A 10880-nucleotide genomic window follows, 5' to 3' on the forward strand; every position below is an offset into this window, starting at 1 on the left:
ATGTGTTTGTAACGATGTTGGCATTAGGAGTAATGACTTTGCAAGATGTCGAGGATTGTGGAAACTTAGGTTTCCACTATTTCAAGTCGATCATTGATCCGGCTTAAACATGCCTCTACAGATAAAGGAGGCTACTCCTCTTGCTCTCTAATAGTGAAATTTGGACGTTGGCAAAAGACCTAATTACCGCAAGCAGTTTGCGTCCCTGGAGGAACAAAATAATATGCAGTAAGGGTGCCGATAAGTAAACCCATAGAATCTAAACAATATTCATCAAGGCTATCCATAGTATAAGAACATGTTAAAGACAAGAATTGGCTTCAGAGCGAAAAGTTGAGAGGTTAAGTTTGTAATAGAATGGCCAAGTATTAATGGTCAATTACAACATGAAAGTTTCGTACAAACCAAAATCCAAAATTAACTTTAAAACCAGAATGCATACACCACAAAAAAAACAATTCAGTTTTAGTTAAAACAGATCACGAATCATTTTGACCTGAAAAACTAAAGGCTGAAAACCAATCAATATATCTCAAAGTGGGTTCATGCACCAACAAGTCCTTAGAGGTCTTTGGATTATAAAGTTGATTTCTAGAATGAGTTAAAGTACAATAAACATCTTGAGCATCAAAGTTACTTGGAATATCTAACAAACTAGTCTGGTAGGAATCGATTTGTATGTTGTCAGGGTCAACGAAACCCATGGCAATGTTAAAATCAGAAATAGCATCCTAAAGTCTTTACCAAGTAACCGAAAATAGATAACGTCTTGCGTTTCAACAGTTCGTAACACATTAATATTGAAGCTAAATGTTGTGTAGCATTCATAAATTAATTCATAATATACACTAAACGAGATATTTGCAAATGACTCCAACCAATAGCATCAAGATAGCTTATCACAACATCAGAAATATTTAACATATCAAGGATGTAAAGATCAATTTACTTATAGAGCGGAGTGGACATTGTCGAATGTTGTCGAATCTTACGCGATGCTTCTGGGACGAAAAGTTCAAACACCCTCGTAATTGTCCTTCGGTGGAAACAGTATAGGCACAACCTCTCCTATTATGTTGATCGTCTCATGGTGGTTGAACATTTTCGTCGGGCAAGTCGGGTGGTGGACTCAAATTTCCAACAACGTGCTGACTCATGAATCGATGTTTGATGGGCTTGAGTCGTGGACAACCGTGTTCAACACTGAGACACATGCTCGTTTCTAGTCGAAGGATCTTCGTCATAGTCCGAGTAACCTAGATAATATGTTAGTAAAGGTAAAATAGGATATTGGTTAGGAGTCAACCTTTCAGAAGTAGTGAGGCTACTACTCAATCGTTCTATCTCGATTGGAGTTGGGCTTCATAACCGACGAGTTCTCATTGGCACGGGCCTTCATCTTGTAGGGGTGGATACGATTCGTCATTGTCTAAATTGATGACAGGAGGTGCTGAAAATCAATTTCGTCAACAATTGAGTGAAGTCAGAATACTGTCGGCCATTTGGTTCCTAGTTCAAACCATGGTTTTTGTATGACCTTTAAGATCAAGTAGCTTTGGTTGCTCAGGGTGGTGGTTCACAGTGGTGGCGGACAACGGCATACAGCGACAGATCGCAGTTGTGGCTATCAGCGTCAATGGTTATATGGGTTTCGAATGATGCTGGTGGGTGTTTTAGATATGACGTCAGTTAAGGTGGTTGGAGTTAGGGTTGGTGTTTAAAAGTTCAAAGGTGTTATGGGTTTTGAAGTTCATGAACAGCAACAGTTAATTACTAAGGGAGTGTTGTGGTACATGGGTGAGAGATGGGGTTGTCGAATGCTGGTTCATGGTGGAGAAAATGAGAGGCGAATAGCAGTGGAGGAGAAAAGAGGTGAACAACAATGGAGGGGAAAATGAGATATGAACGCCAGTAGAGGAGAAAAGAGGAACGACGGTGGTGTTTGTGTATCGTCGACGTTATCGTAGTTGAGTACAACGATGATCGATCTGTGTGACGACTTCATTCGGCGATCGTGTGATGGTGTGAATGGGGGTTAGGGTTTTTTTTTGTGGGTGTGGAAAAGATGAAGAATGAAGGGAAAGGGTGGAGAGGTTTTGGGGTTTTCTTTTTTCTCTCTTTTCTTTTTCTTCGGTAATTGAGCCTTCTTTTGTTTTTCTTCTCTTTTTTTCTCTTTTTCTCTAATAGGGCCTGTTTGGCCATTTGGCCCAATTCTTCTCTCTTCCCCTTTTTTTTCTTTTAGGTTTCATTCAACTTGTTAGGGATTTGAGTATTTGGGTATATTTTTAGGTTTTGGGTAATTGGTTTTTATTTGGGTGTTAGGTTGGTATTGAGCATGGAGTTTTTATTTGGGTTAAGGGTGTTGGCTTTTGTTTGTATTTAAATAATTGTTAGCATTTAGCATGTCGTGCCCATGCCACCATCAGTATCCAACTTTCGTAAAATTTACAACCTCTATTACATTCCTGAAAATAACATATTTACTGGACTAAATAAAAAATTATTTATTTTATTTTCAACCTAAATCTTACAAAAACTTAAAATTAAATAAATTAAAATAATTTTGGGTTGTCTCCCAATAAACCCTTTTGTTTAATGTCGCTAGCTCGGCGACTTGGAAATTTATTCAACTAGTTCTTCAAGGACTAATTCCTCAACCATGTGGACTTGAAAATTTTCGTAGAAAGGCTTTAATCACTATCCATTGACCTTGAAAACCTTTCAGGATCCTTCACTTTTAACTTCGACTCCACCACAAGAAAATACATGAGTAATAACAAAAGGCCCCAACCACTTAGTTCCGAGCTTACCTATAAAATTCTTAGTGTAGGGTCATAAAGTTATACTTTCTACCCTACCACAATTTGTTTACGGGTTATCTGTTGATCATGGTATACATTGATCTTATCCTTATAAATATGGAAAGTTTCATGCACTTCTCGTTGAATTTCCTCAAATTCCTAAATATGTAATTTACGATAAACCTGCAGCTTCTTGGTCCATGTTGCATTGCTTAAACGCCTAAAATGTTTTATGATCTAATTCTATAAGAATATGACATGGTTTATCAAAAATTAGTCGACAAGGAGACATACCTATGGGTCATTTATATCTGTACGGTACACCCACAGTACATCATTTAGTCGCAAACTCCAATCTTTCCTATCTACCTTAACAATTTTCTTCACAATCAACTTGATTTCTTGATTCGACTCTTCAGCTTGACCGTTTGATTGAGGGTGATAAGTCGTAGTGACTCGTTGCACTACCCCATATTTTTTCAAAAGTGTGTCGATTACCTTATTACAAAAATGTGTTCCCCGATTGATGATCAATGCTTGCGGTGTGCCAAATCTGGAAAAAAATATAACTCTTTAGAAAATCCACTACAGTTTGTGCATCAGCATGACAAGTGGCTTTAGCTTCCACCCACTTTGACACATAGTCAACCACAAGTAAAATATAAACGTTATTGTATGATGAGTCAAAAGGTCCAATAAAATTGATGCCTCATATATCAAAAATTTCACATGCATTTATAGGTCTTAGAGGCATTTTATTTTTCTAGCTGAAGTTTCCAACCCTTTGACACTTTTCGCATGTTTTATAGAATAAATATTAATCACGAAAAATGTGGCCAATATAGTCCACATTCAAGTAATGTACGCTTGTTTTTTTAGGGCCAAAATGTCCACCATATGTGTAAGAATGACAAAAAGATTGAATCAATTTTACCTCAATTTCTTCAACGTAACATCGAATTACCTGATCGAAACAATATTTCCAAAGGTAGGGGTCGTCCCAAACATAGTATCGCAATTCATGTTTGATCTTATCTTTTTCAGATCATGATAAATTGGAAAAGACTATACCTGTAGCAAGGTAATTCACCATATCTGCATACCAAGGAAAAAAATTTTGAGCATAAAGCAAACTTTTATCCGAAAAATTGTCTTTAAGAGGTATGACATCTTTCGATGGAGGTATTCGGCTCAGATGGTCAGCTACCAGATTTTCGCGTCCTTTCTTATCCTTTATTTTGAGATTGAACTCTTGCAAAAGTAATATCCATAAATAAGCCTCAATTTTGCTTCCTTTTTCTCGATCAAATATTCAAGAGTTGTATGGTCAGAGAAAACAACAATCTTAATCCCTAATAAATATGAACGAATTTTTTCCAAAGCAAATACTATGGCTAGAAACTCCTTTTCAGTGGTCGAGTAATTGTTTTGGGTGGCATCCAAGGTCTTAGATGCATAGGAGATAATGTGTAGTTCTTTCTCAATTCTTTGCCCAAAGACTACTTCTATGCTATGGTCACTTGTGTCACACATTATTTCAAAAGGATAGTTCCAATTTGGAGGCTAAATGATGGGTGCCAGAATAAGTTTATATTTGAGCGTGTTAAATGCATCCCTGCATGATTGGTCAAACTCGAACTCCTTGTCCTTCTATAAGAGATTACAAAGCAGCTATGCAATTTTTGAAAAGACTTTAATGAACCATTTGTAGAAACTTACATGACCAAGGAAAGAACGAATGTCTCTCACAGTTATGGGGTATGAGAGTGAGTTAATAATATTGATTTTTGTTTTATCAATAGAAATTTCTTCAACAGAAATGATATGACAGAGAACTAATCCTTTATCAACCATAAAATGGCATTTCTCATAGTTTCAAACAAGGTTAAATTCTAGGCACCTTTCCAAATTTTTCGTAATGTTTGACAAACACACCTCAAAAGACTCGTCATACATAGTAAAGTCATCCATGAATACCTCAATTATTTTCTCGGTGTAGTTAGACAATATACTTACCATACACCTTTGAAATGTTGTTGGTGTGTTGCAAAGTCCAAATGACATCTGTCTATAAGTGAACATGCCTAATGGACACGTAAACGTTGTCTTCTCTTGATCACCTAGTGCCACTAGAATCTAGAAAAAACCTGAGTAACCATTAAGACAACAATAATGAGATTTTCCAACTAAACATTCTCACATCTAGTCAATAAAAGGAAGTGGAAAATGATATTTTTGATTTAAAGAATTCAGCTTCTTGTAATCGGTGCAAACTCTCCACCCGGTTTGAACCCGGTGGGAACCATCTCACCTATCGAATTTTCAATTACGGTCACGCCAGTTTTTTTCGGCACTACATGGACTGGGCTTACCCAATTACAATCAGAAATTGGATAGATCATCCCAGCATCAAGTAACTTGTGAACTTCTTTCCTTACCACTTACAGTATAGGCTTATTGAGACGCCTTTAAGTTTCTCTTTTGGAAACCACATTCTCTACAAGTTATATTTTGTGCAGGCAAGTTAAGGGACTCAAACCCTTCATCTTAGCTATCATCCATTTGATCACTCTTTATAATATCTAAGAACTCATACAAAATTTTCCTCTTCTACTTTTGAGAGTTTACTCGAGATTATTACCGGTAAGGTATTTCCTTCACCAAAAAAAGTTATTTCAAATGGTCCGGAAGTGGTTTTAGTTCCAACTCTGGAATCTGCAAATCAGATGGTAAAAGCTTAGTTTACGAAGGGGACAAATCAAAATTTTTACCTGAATTTTTTCATTATTACGATGCCTCTATGTGAGTCACTGTTTTGCGAATAGACTCTTCTATAAAGAACAGTTTGTAATTCATCTTCGTCATGATATTTCAAATGTAATTCAGTTAAGGGCTCAATTATATCAATATTAAAAACATTATAAATCATGGTAGGGCAATTCATGGCCTCATAAACGTTAAATTTCACTTCCCCATCAAACTCCTTAGTGAGTATCCCACTTCGTACGTCAATATTTGTTTGTACGGTACTCAAAAATAGCCTTCCAAGAAGTATGTCAAAAGAATTGGCCAAGTTGTCATCTTCTATATCGGTAATGTAGACGTATGTAGGAAATATTAGTTCGTTTATCTTAACAAGAACATCCTCCAGCACTCCCTTTGAGTGCACTACAGATCTATCTGTAAGCTGAATAATTACAACTATTTTCTTCAAAGGACTCGTGTTAAGTAGTTTATAAATTGACAAAGGCATAACATTAATTGATGTGCCTAACTCACACATAGTTTTTTTAACACCGACACTACCTATTTTGTAATATATGGAAAACATACATTGGTCCTTACATTTAGGTGGTATTTTCCTTTGTAAAATGGAAAAAATATTTTCTCTGACACTCACCTTTTCATTTCCCAGGAGCTTCCTCTTACTCGTGCATAATTCTTTTAAGAAATTTACATATCGTGGAATCTACTTAATCACATCAAGAAAAGGTATGTTGATTTTTACCTTTCGAAAGGTGTCGATGATCTCCTTCTCTACACACTCCTTCCTGCATTGGACAAGTATTCTAGGAAACGGAGGTGGTACTGCAAATGATTTTTATGGTGTTGTCTCTATTGGAGCCTCTGTGTCAAGTTTCTTCTCATCTCGACCAGTGTCGTTGGCATGACTCGTGTCAGGTATAGGTTCCAAAACCTTTCTACTCCTCAATGTCATAACACTTACATTATGTCAATGATTAGGCTCAGTTTGGGACGGCAACTTACCTTGAGACTCCAAACGGCTAACCATGAGTGTAAGTTTGCTCACTTGCTTATCTAACTCCTATAAATACATGTCAGTTTTTTGCTGGAACTTCTTAGTACTGGCTAGCCTTTCCACTATGGCTTCCAATGATGACTTTGGGAGTGGTATTTGTTTATTCGGATGCGGTCTTTGTTGGTAAAGTTGATTGAACCGAGGATGCATAACTTAGGTTTGGGATATCTTTCCACCCCACATTATATGAGTTCGAGTAAGGGTCATATCACCTTTGGGGAGGTCCTAGAAATTTTCTGACAATATTTGCTTGTTTTGTCGAATCCTCATGTAAAATTAGACATGAGTCTGCCTGGCGGTCTAACTTAGCGCAAATTCCGCACAACTATGCTAAGCCTGTTTTATCTATAAGTAAACTTAAAAAACAGTTAGTCAATTTATCAATCTTGTCTTCTAAAGATAGAGAACCTAACCCGTGAACCAGTCTTTTGGGTTTTATGGCTGGTCGAAATTGTTAAGAGTTAGCATCCATGATTACAATCAACTCTCTCGCCCTCTGAGGCGTCATATTAACAAGTGCCCCCCCCACTTGTAGCATCTACATTTTTTTTAATCTCCATTGGGGGCAACCCCTCATAGAAATAATACAAGAGTGATTGTTTAGTAGTCCATGTTGTGGGCAACTTGCACACAACATTTTATACCACTCCTAGTAATCGTAGAGCGATTCAGTCTCCTTTTAACGGATTCCTACAATATTCCTCTTTAGTTTGGTTGCTCTAGCTACTGGAAAGAATCTATCAAGAAATAAATGAAACATGTCAGACTATGTATTAACAAATCCTGAAGGTAAATAAAATAGTCATTCTCTAGAAGAATCAACTAATTAGAAAGAAAAATCATAAAGTTTAATTTAGTCTTTGATTACTCCCTGATGCTTCATGTTTGTGCACATCTTATGGAATTCTTTGAGATAGGTGTGCGGTAAGATGTGCGGATTTTAGTTCTGTAATCCATGGAAGGTGGGTAGTAAATGAATCAAACCCGACTTCAACTTGAACGACGTTCCTCCTGTCGAATAAGTTATACATAGGGGCTGTTGTTCATCCGGTACTGTAGCGAGTTGGCGTATAATTTTCTTGGCCATCTCGTCTGGTTCGTTGAACAAGAAAATGTCATTGGCGTAAGATATGGTTTCAAATCTGAGATTTTGTCGTTAAATATATCAAATGGATTTTCTTCGTAGTTTTATAGCCAACTTCTCTATTTCTGGTTCAAACTTTAGAGACCCCTATTCTAATTTGGTTATAAGGTAAACAAGAAAATTAGAAAAAAATATCTCTAATCTGACAACAGCGCCAAAATTTGATGGGCGTCGAAATCACAAAAAATAATTCCTACAATAAAATAACTCTAAATAGTAGTAAGAGTAGTAGGGTCGGGTCTAGAAGGATTGGATATTATGATCAACTTCTATGTTTTTCTTATGAACAGAATTTCGTTCGAGCCGATAATCGTGGCAATAGCTGTAACACCTCTTACCTGTATCCAAAGTCGGGAAAGGGTTCTAGGCGTTACCGGACTTAAACATTCACAAAAATACAAAACCAGGCCATAAAATTTCATCCAAATTAAAACTTTTCAAACACATGTAAATCGTCCCTTATACAAGCCTTCGAGGCCTAAAACATACATCGGGCTAGTTCGGGACTAAACCGAGGATTTTAGAAAGCTCTGGGAAAACTTAGAAATTTTCATGAAATAGGGTCACACGCCCGTGTAGACACAGGGACACATTCGAGTGCCTTCAACACGCCCATGTCCTCAGGCCGTGTAACTCTATTTATGACGTTAGCAAAACAAATTGATCCACACGGCCAAGCCACATGCCCGTGTGCTAGGCCGTGTCCTCCACACGGCTGAGACACATGGCTGTGTCTCTGCCCGTGTAGCCAACACTTAGGCTATTTTCCAAGCCTTATGTTGTCCTTAATTCTCTCACATACTTATACACATTATAGACACACATTATAACATCAATTTAATGGTTAATCATCCTTTAGTAAAATTTCGTTAAAGCATTTACATGTTGTCATACATGTGTTTATTACCTATACTCATGTTACACCAAGTTAGACATTCTAATTCACATTCTACAATTGTCCATATTCAATCATTATCAAATTACTACCAAGTCACACATTCATTCCATGGTCACAACCACCTCGAATGGTCTTAGAGCATTCATCATGTACATCTGTTATACTAATCATTCATAACAACCAATTATAAACGCATCACAAACATTAACACATAGCAAGAATAATTAGGCTTACAAGCCATAACCATTTAAGCCATATCTCATGGTCATATACAATAAATCAATATAAGCCGATACATTTGGCTAATCATAACAACATCTAACATAAAAGCTAGTCCTTATACATGCCACTCACTTGAAAGTATTTAATACACATATGACAATACTCCGGAGTTGTTGGCTTGATAGTGTGATGCTGCCTCCAACGGTCTCCAATCCCGAGCTGACCTGAGAACACTAAGGAAATGGAGAGGAGGAGTAAGCTTAAATCTTAGTAAGTCCGTATGAAAATAATAAGAAAATTATCAACATGATTCCATGAAAATGTAATCATAATTACACTTTTGCTGATTTTCTGGTCATGCTGTTTTCTCGAGTCATAGTTACTAATTTATTTATATCTGGAGCTAACTCTGAAACTAGACTCATATATCTTCTTACCATAAAATTTTCAGAATTTTTTGTCTAGCCAATAAGTACAGTTTATTCATTAAAGATACCCCTGTTTCATTGTTTGAAAGTTTCGACCTCTCTTCACTAAAAATTATTTATCTCATGGTAATAGACTCCAAATTGAGAAATGTTAATTTTCCAGAAACTAGACTCATATATATTCTTACCATAAAGTTTTTAGAATTTTTTGTCTAGTTAATTACAATTTATTCACTAAAGATACCCATGTTTCACTGTCTGGAAGTTCCGACCTCTCTTCACTAAAAATTATTTATCTCATGGTACAAATCTTGGATGTTGTCCCCATCAATTCCTCTTGAACATAGACTCATTAAGGATTTTAAGCATGAAAATTATGACCCATAATTATTTTTTTACAATTTTTAATGATTTTCCCAATTCAGAACAGGGGATTCCAAAATCATTCTAACCCTATCTCACAAAAATCCAATTATCATAGAATATGAAATTCTTTTGCCTTCGCAGTTTCTTTTATGAGAAAATAGACTCATTAAAATTTAATTTCATATCTTATTCAACCTCTAATTTAATTTCTACCATTTTTGGTGATTTTTTAAAGTCACGAAACTGCTGTTGTCCAAAATTGTTTTATTACAAAATTTCACTTACTCCATTCTATCTTACCAAAAGATTTGCTCAACTATCGAGCACATTGCTCACAACTTTTCACATAGATATACTTGCACTTATTCATCACATAGTCATGTACATATGTATTTTCACTTAGTAAATTTCTCATTGAACTCATCAGAATAATAACAGATACCTGGTGGCCTGTGCATATACCACCCTTGTAACCGAAGCTCTCTGGTACGAATAGTAGCTTGCACTTAGTACTACACTGGCAACCTATCAATCTGGTACATGTAGCACCCTACACTTAGTACTACACACGTGACTTAACCATCTGATACACGTAGTAGCCTGCACTTAGTACTACACACGTGATCGAAGTTAACGGGTACGCATAGTAGCCTGCACTTAGTACTACACATGCGACCTATCAATCTGGTACACATGGTAGCCTGCACTTAGTCCTACACACGTGACTTAACCATCTGATACATGTAGTACGCTGCACTTAGTACTACATACGTGATCAAAGTTAACGAGTACGCATAGTTGCCTGGACTTAGTACTACACATGTGACCTATCAATCTGGTACACGTAGTAGCCTGCACTTAGTACTACACACGTGACTCACAATGGATCATTTGTATCTCTTCTATTCCGAAGGTTCAATTGAAAATTCTTCACTTTTAAACATTTTACTAACTCGTTCTTAGTCAATTCCGGTTCGTAGGTTACATCAATTGATCATTCTATAGGCAGCCACATATTATATAATAACAAAATATAATAACATAAAAAGAATTGAAATATTATTTACATACAAACTTACTCATTTCAAAGAAATATCATATTCTATCAAACTTCCAAACCTTTGCCGGACGTACTCGAATTGTTGCTTCATTCACATAGCAATATCTCATAATCACATGGCATTGCAACATTTTCATCATA

This window comes from Gossypium arboreum, chromosome 1, assembly GCF_025698485.1.
Source record: "Gossypium arboreum isolate Shixiya-1 chromosome 1, ASM2569848v2, whole genome shotgun sequence".
Classification (NCBI taxonomy): domain Eukaryota; kingdom Viridiplantae; phylum Streptophyta; class Magnoliopsida; order Malvales; family Malvaceae; genus Gossypium; species Gossypium arboreum.